The sequence below is a fragment of the Macadamia integrifolia genome, unplaced genomic scaffold (assembly GCF_013358625.1).
Source record: "Macadamia integrifolia cultivar HAES 741 unplaced genomic scaffold, SCU_Mint_v3 scaffold2062, whole genome shotgun sequence".
Taxonomy (NCBI): Eukaryota; Viridiplantae; Streptophyta; class Magnoliopsida; order Proteales; family Proteaceae; genus Macadamia; species Macadamia integrifolia.
In genome coordinates, this window is record NW_024868488.1 from 54,872 (window position 1) to 62,743 (window position 7,872).

At 38.7% G+C, this 7,872-nt stretch overlaps 1 non-coding gene across 1 annotated transcript; it reads right to left on the bottom strand.

The window, feature by feature from the left end:
• Positions 1–4,891: 4,891 nt before the first annotated feature.
• On the bottom strand, positions 4,892–4,998 carry LOC122065606. The gene has a single exon (XR_006136047.1). It is a non-coding gene; the product is annotated as a small nucleolar RNA R71 (small nucleolar RNA).
• Between the last annotated feature and the right edge of the window lie 2,874 nt (positions 4,999–7,872).

The following is a 7,872-nucleotide window of genomic DNA, read 5'->3' on the forward strand; positions in this document are numbered from 1 at the left end:
AGAGGAAGTTCCACGATGACCCATGGGCTTATTTTGTTCCTGTTCTCATGTGATCAGAGTCAGGTCAGCCTTGGGATCAATCCTGCGAGGGTTTCATGATTGGTGCAATACTTGAGCTAATCCATTCATTTCTACTTGTAATGTTTCTATTGGACAGATCCATGCTTGCTTGGGTGATTCATTATCACGTGGATCCATGTGAACTGGACTATAATTACTTAGAAGGAGATAGTCTTGGAAAGACGATGGAGGTGACACTAACATGTCCAGACGGACCATGGAGAATACTTGAGGTGTGGAATTGTGCCTGAACCAAAAGTGGTTTATTTTAGGATTCTTGCATTGCCACCCCTTTATTCATTCATTCACTCATTTATTAACCAATAATTCATCCAAAATTAGTCTACTTAATGATGTCCCTAGTCCACTCAATTCCATAAGTGGGAGATACACACAAATGGCTTGAACGAAATATTCCTATAAGGCATTCTCTGTCAAAAAAGTCATGCTTTCCTTAATCTTACCCCACTAGGTGACCTTCCTCCTAGTTTCCTCGGGTCTTTGGATAATTTGGCATTTTGCGTAACTTTGACGGGAATCACCCTAGAGTCACGTATACCAAATCATCCATATATCGTTCCTAAGGAGGAAGAACACTTTTTTATCTGAAACCCACTTAGGAGAGCATTTTCTTATGACCATAATGCATTATAGGAAGATTCCTTTTCAAGACCTCAAACAAGTTTTACATGTTAGCTTGTGGCATTCATAGTATTCTCCATTTATTATCTACATGATGCAAGTATGCAGTGGATGCAAAATAGGACCGACAAGGCTTCCTTGATAGGATCTATATACTCAAGGTACGTGATCATTTTGATATACCCAAAGGTACGAGATCAAGGGGGTAGCATCTGAGATTAAGCAACTGGCCATGGGGATGGTGGAACCGTGAGTGATTGTGTGCATAAGTGTAATGTGAGGTTACTATCATCCGATCTCAGAATGTCATAAAGTGCACCGACCTCCCCGAGGGTACTGGCACAATTACAAACATCCTCGCCATTTAATAATACCCCACATTCTTGTACATGAAGTGGCTATCATTTGCTCTTAGAGTACTCTTCATGACATGCACTAACCTCCCCGAGGGTGCAGGCATAAGAGGGAGTCCCTTGCCAAATGATTTCACTTCAAGTAAGATACATGATGTTTACAAACATGGGGTTAACCAAACATGTTTTCAAGTAGATGTGGTGGAAAATATTCTTGAATTTAAAGGTAGCATCTAGTTTTGGAAGCTTAACAATTTCCCAATAGAGTCACCATTGTGAGGGTAGCGGCTACAAGGGATCTCCTCTTCTTTTAGCCCTCTCCTCTCTCTCTCTCTTCTTCTTTGCTTTCTCTTCCATGCTTGTGTGCCCCTATGGGACCCACACCACCATATCACTGCTCAAAAATACATGGGGGCCTATTTCGCAGGGCTCTACTCTCTCTCTCTCTCTCTCTCTCTCTCTCTCTCTCTCTCTCTCTCTCAAGGAGTGTGATTCGAAGGTACATCCTCCTTGGGTCGGTGATGGTCCAATGGGGGACTGGGATCATGCAAAAGGGTTTGGAGTCATCACCTAGGGTTATGGGCCTAGGACCCTAGGTGGGCCTAATTCCTAAGAAATGGCCCAAAAATTAGTCTGGTCTAGAGATTAGGGAACGTGTCAAGTTGTAGAATTGGGAAGGTGTTAGGCACCCAATCTACCTGGTTTGATGGGTCTTCCTATTAGATGCTTGAAGAACGAACATTTTTCATAATTATTCTATACCGCATGCATGCTTAAATTAGGACACATATATACACTGATAAAAGAAATAACTACATATGTACACTAAAACGAGGACAATAAAGAGTCTACATTGTATTAATTCAAGTGAGAGATTATACATAAGCATAACCCCTGTTTTGAATTCAGGGGAAGGTGGTCTTGACCTCCAACTTCCTATCTTGAGAGATGTTGACTATAGTGATCTTGGATATTTGGATAGAGGTTTGGCTAGGGTAGAGTAATTTCCGAGTGGGTAGTTTGGTAGAACTTTGATAGAGCTTCGTTTAGGGAAGGCTACTTTCGGGTTTGGGTTTCAGCAAAGCTTTGGCTAGGGAAGGCTGCTTCTAGAATTTGGATTTTGATAGGGCTTCAGCTAGGGAAGGCAACTTCTGGGATTTGGATCTAGGAAAAGCTTCGGCTAGGGAAGGCTACTTCTGGGATTTGGATTTAGGCAGTACTCCGGCAGGGCTTTAGTGAGGGGAGGCTTGGGAAGGACTAGGTAAGTCAAGGGATGGGCTTAGGAGGGAGCCGCACTTGGTAAGAGAGGGGCTAGGGGTGGCTAACGAACACATTTATGTGTGAAATCTAGGTTAGTAATGCATGCATTTTACATATTTAGAATGGAGCTACCTTGAGTTTTACTCTCTTTTTGCAGGTTTTATATTTTCAAGGCCTTAAGGACTATCAGGTGCCATATCTCCTATTTTACATATAAAGAGGTCCCGTTTCTTTTCATGGTTGCAAAGAGGATGAAATTCTGAGCAAGATGGACATGTTGCATTAAAATTATATATTTGTTTGGTCATTCGTACAAGTGATTATTCTTTTTGGGCCAAAAGAAGAATAATGGATAAGAACTAAACTGAGATGCGGAACCAGCCCATTTGTAGCTATCCCAGGTGTACAATGAATATGCCAAATGCCAACAAGGATCGATGGACCCCCCTTGAGTGATTGAAGGTTCTTTTTTAGTAACAACAACTAACTAGCATAGTTGGTGAGTTGTGGTGTGCAAGAATACCTTGCTCATGAGGATGTCTCAAGTTCAAACCTCTTGGCTACCATTTTTTCGAGATTTTTTTTGCCAATTTTGATTCCACCCAATTAGGAAACCCTTGAACGTCCTCCTCTCTCTCCTATTCCCTATAAAAGGGAGTCGACCAAACCCTAAACGGTTCTCCCTCTCTTGCTCTTTTTTTCTCTAATTTTTAGTTGTGCTCTCTTTCTAGTTCTAGCTCTAGTTCTTCTTAGTTTTTCTTACTTTAAACACTTTTTTTATTGTTTTTTATTTAATGAAGGAAATATATATATATATATATATTTATGGTTCATGTTATTCAAGTTATTCAAAGGTGCAATAATTTTAATTTCTAGTTCTAGGCTTAGTTCTAGGTGACAAGAACAAGCTATGGAGCATGTCTTTCAAGTTCAGTTTTTCTCTTCTAGATTTGTCTTCTCTAGTATTAGCAATTTCAAAATTGGTTTATTTTAGATATGGTTTTTAGTACTGGTAGTATTTCAAATCTCAATCTCATTTTCAAGTTCAAGTATTGAAGTTCAGGTAGGTAGGTTTCTCATAAGTCTTCTCTCCCTCCTTTCATTCCCTCTACTTGCTACCCATTCATTTCTAATTTAGGATTTAAATTTTTGTTTTTACTTTGATGCTTTCCCTTTCCCCCAAGGTCCTTGGCTAGATGCATGTGTTGGCTTTGCCCATCTCTAGCTATAGAACTATCCTTTTACTTTGATTGTTGATATTGCATCCCTTCTCCTAAAGTCAAGTAGAAAATCTCTTGTAAGAGTACTCTTTGGTCAAGTAAGGAAGCTTGTATTATTTATGGTGCATCCCTCGGGCTAAGTAGAGATACCTACTTATATGTCTTTCTCTAGTTTTTTTCCCTTTTTATGTTATTTATTTACTTTTCAGCACTTTTACTTTTCGTTATTTACGTTTAAATTGTGTGGTTTGAGTATTTAAATTCCTCGATGATGAATGGTTAGGGTTAGATGTGAATGATTAGGTCGTTCAATTTTTATTGCAATTTTAATTCCAATTTCCCTAGATGTATTGGTTAGGATGCTTTTAGATGCATTTGTGTTAGGATGGTAGTTAGAAGTAGATCACCATAATCAATCGTTAAACTTTCACATTACTAAAAGAAGTTTAAAATAAAGTGGTTGCTCTCTTTGTGTTCAACCCATTAGCTACATTGATCCGTATGCTTACGGTTACTTTTAAAATTCAAATAAGTTTTTGGCGCCATTACTGGGGAGACAGTTCCATATTATTTTTCACTTTCTTTTGGTAAATCGGAGTGCTTTGTTTGCTTTATTTTCTTTTCTCTTTTTCTTTTATTGAATTCCTGAGAAAAACAACTTACCATAATAGTTGTATAGGTGGAGGTCGCTAAGCCTCATAGTATGATAAAGACAGGTTTAGCCCTATAACAGTACCTCAGGAATTGAATTGAGCAACCCTAGATCCCTACCGGTAAGCTCCCAAAAATCCAAAAAGATTAAAAATGAAAAAAAAAAGTTGCATTCTTTTGTGCTTGTCTTCTTCTAATTGTGGGTAGTTTTCTGTTGCACCAGTGCTAGGTGGGTACATAGTACTAAGAATCGGTTAGAAAGAAGAAATCCAACAGGTACTAACCCTATACCTATACTCTCATCAATACCTTTCAATATGGGAGACCAACAGCAAAACCCTTCACCTAAATCTCTGAAAGATAGGTTATACCCAGCTAGAGCAGCCCAATCTTCCTATATAGTTCTACCATAAGCCTAGGGCAATAATTTTGAGCTCAAATCTCAATACATTACTATGTTGCCCTACTTCCATGGGCTGACCTCAGAGGATGCATACCTATTTCTAAGGGAATTTGAAGAGGTATGTGTTCTAATTATGATCCAAGAGCATTCTGATGAAGTTGTTAAGCTTAGATTCATCACTTTTGTATTGAAAGATCAAGCTAAGAAGTGGTTGTATAGGTTATCCAGAAATTCCATAACCACATGGAAAAAATTCACAGTTGTTTTCCTCAAAAAAAAATTTTCCAAATCACAAGACCAATAAGCTTAGAAGTGATATCCTTTAGTTTAGGCAAAAGCCTAGTGAGTCATTTTCCAAACTTATAAAGAGATTCAAGGATCTACTCTAAGAATACCCTCACCATGGCATAGACTTATGGCATTTATGTCAAATAATTTATGAGGGTATTGATTACCCAACTAAGCAAATGATTGAGTTTATGTGCCCTGAGAGATTCACAGCCTTTACAGATGAAGGAAAGGCATGGGAATTCTTACTTAACATAGCTGACAAAATCTGTGAGTGGGAATCAACTGAAGAGAGTGAAAGAACCATAGGAGGGAAAGGATTGAAAAGGGATAGTAGCCAAGGAAGCCCACTTGGATAGCCTAATCAAAAGGATTGAAGCTATTGTTCCTAGAGAGCCAGAATCAGTTAATATGGTTAAGATGTGCAATTGGTGCTAGTCCCTTAGACATGTTATGGTAGAATGCCCTAACACCTCTGGGGGCACTTCCAATGATAGTGTTAATGCCTTATATCAGAATAACTCATATAGTAACACTTACAATCCAGGGTGGAGAAATCACTCAAATTTCTCTTGGAACCAGGGTAACCAAGTAGGGCCTTCCAATTCTATAGTCAAGGTCAACCTAGATCCCAAAGGCCTCCCTTTGCACAACAATCTTTTGCCCCAACAACTTTTCCTAGGCCAAATGTAGGACCTCGGGCTAATTTCCCTAGGCCCCCTCTCCTAAAATCTTATCAACAACCCCCTAGGTTTACCAAGACTGAAAAGGCAAGTAGAGTAAGTGATTTGAAAAAGGATATGGCCTTGCTCATGACAAGCCATCAAAATTTATGAGAACTCACCCAAGTTGTCTCAATTTTGAGTGAGAGAGAGAAGAGAACTTTGCCCAGTCAACCAGAGCCTAACCCTAGGCATCATCAGCTTGTTAGTTCATAAGCACCAACGAATGCGCCACTGACTGTAGTACAAGCTCAGACCCAACAAGGGCCCTCCAACCAATGTAATGTTATTTATGCCCTTAGCAGTGATAGATAGTACCAATAGAGTGTTCCTAAATCTTTCCCATCCATTACTCCTGTTAACTCTCCTTCAGTTGAGGACACAAGTGTGCCTCTTGTTCCAGGTTCATGTGATAAACCTAAAGATTCTTCTGAAACTAAAGATGATTTGGTTGAGGAAACCAAACATGATTTTTTTTAAAAGAGCAAATCCCTAACAGTCCTCATATTCCCCCTATCCCCTTTCCTAATCGCTTTGTAAACAAAAAAAATACTGCTTTTGTGGATAAAATTTTAGACGTCTTCAAAAAGGTAGAAGTGAACATCCCTCTTTTGGATGCCATATCCCGTATCCCCGACTATGCAAAGGTTCTGAAAGATTTTTGTACTCATAAACGTATCACTAGTTTTTCTAAAAAGGCGTTCTTGGCAGGTAACATTAGTTCTATAATTACTCAGCCTATAGTCACCAAGTATAAGGATCTGGGGATCCCTACCATAGCTTGTGTCAAAGGCAACACCTACATTGAGCGTGCCTTACTTGACCTTGGTGCAAGTGTGAATCTTTTGCCTTACCATGTGTACAAACAACTAGGATTGAGATAATTGAAAGCCATTAGAACTACTCTTTAGTTGGCAGATAGGTCTGTTAAGATTCCTAAAGGGATAGTTAAGGATGTCTTACTTAAGGTGCGGGAATTCATTTTCCTAATTGATTTCATTGTGTTAGATACCAAGCCCTTCTCAACCAAGGATGAGATCCCAATAATTCTAGGAAGACCATTCCTAGCTACCAAAAATGCATTAATCAATTGCCATAATGGTTTTCTAGGGTTATCTTTTGGAGAACAAACTGTTGAGTTTAACATGTTTAGGATAGGCAAGCAACCATATATGGAAGAAGAGATCAATACGCTTGATGGTTTTTTGGATTTTTTTGATAATTTAATTACCAACTTTGATATTGATTTTGATTTTGAATTCCAAGAGTGTATGGATGAGTTGGAAGATGATAGTGAAAATTTCTTTTCTGAAGTTTAGAGTCTTCACACACCTATGGAGCTCTTAGGCCCACTTTCCAATTCCATTCCCAAGCCTTCCATAGTTGAGCCCCTTAAGCTAGATCTTAAGAAGTTGTCATCTAATTTGAGGTATGCTTTCCTAGGGCCTGAGCAGACTCTTTTAGCAATAATTTCTTCAGATTTGTCTTCTAGCCAGGAAGAGGAATTACTTAAAAAGACAGTAAGGAAGCCCTAGGTTAGACCATAGCTAACATCAAGAGTATAAGCCCCTCTATTTTACAATATCATATACATCTTATGGAGGATTCCAAACCATCCATGTCACCCCAAAGAAGAGCTAATCCAGTGATGATGGAAGCCATTAAGAAAGAGATCCTAAAGTGCTTGGATCATGATAGCCAATGTGTAAGCCCAGTTCACATAGTGCCCAAGAAGTCTGGTGTTACTATAGTTCCCAATGCCAATAATGAACTAATTCCATCCTGTGCCTAATCAGTGTGGATAATGTGTATAGACTACAAGAAACTTAATGCGGTAACCAAGAAGGATCACTTTCCATTGCCATTCATTGACCAGATGTTAGAGAGGTTAGTTGGATATGAATACAATTGTTTTCTTAATGGATATTCCGGCTATAACCAGATCCTAATTGCTTTAGAGGACTAATATAATTGCCCATATGAAACATTTGCTTGCAGGCGCATACCCTTTGGGCTTTGCAATGCCCCTACTACGTTCCAATGATGCATGATGAGTATATTTTCTAAAATGGTCAAAACATTCTTAGAAGAATTTGTGGATGACTTTTCAATTCATCGAAATTCTTATTCTAAGTGTCTTCACCATCTTTCCCTAGTTTGAAAAGGTGCATATCTAAGAATTTGGTTTTGAATTGGAAAAATCACATTTAAAGGTTAAATCTGCTATTATTTTAGGCCATATAATATCCAAGGAGGGAATTAAGATAGGTAGA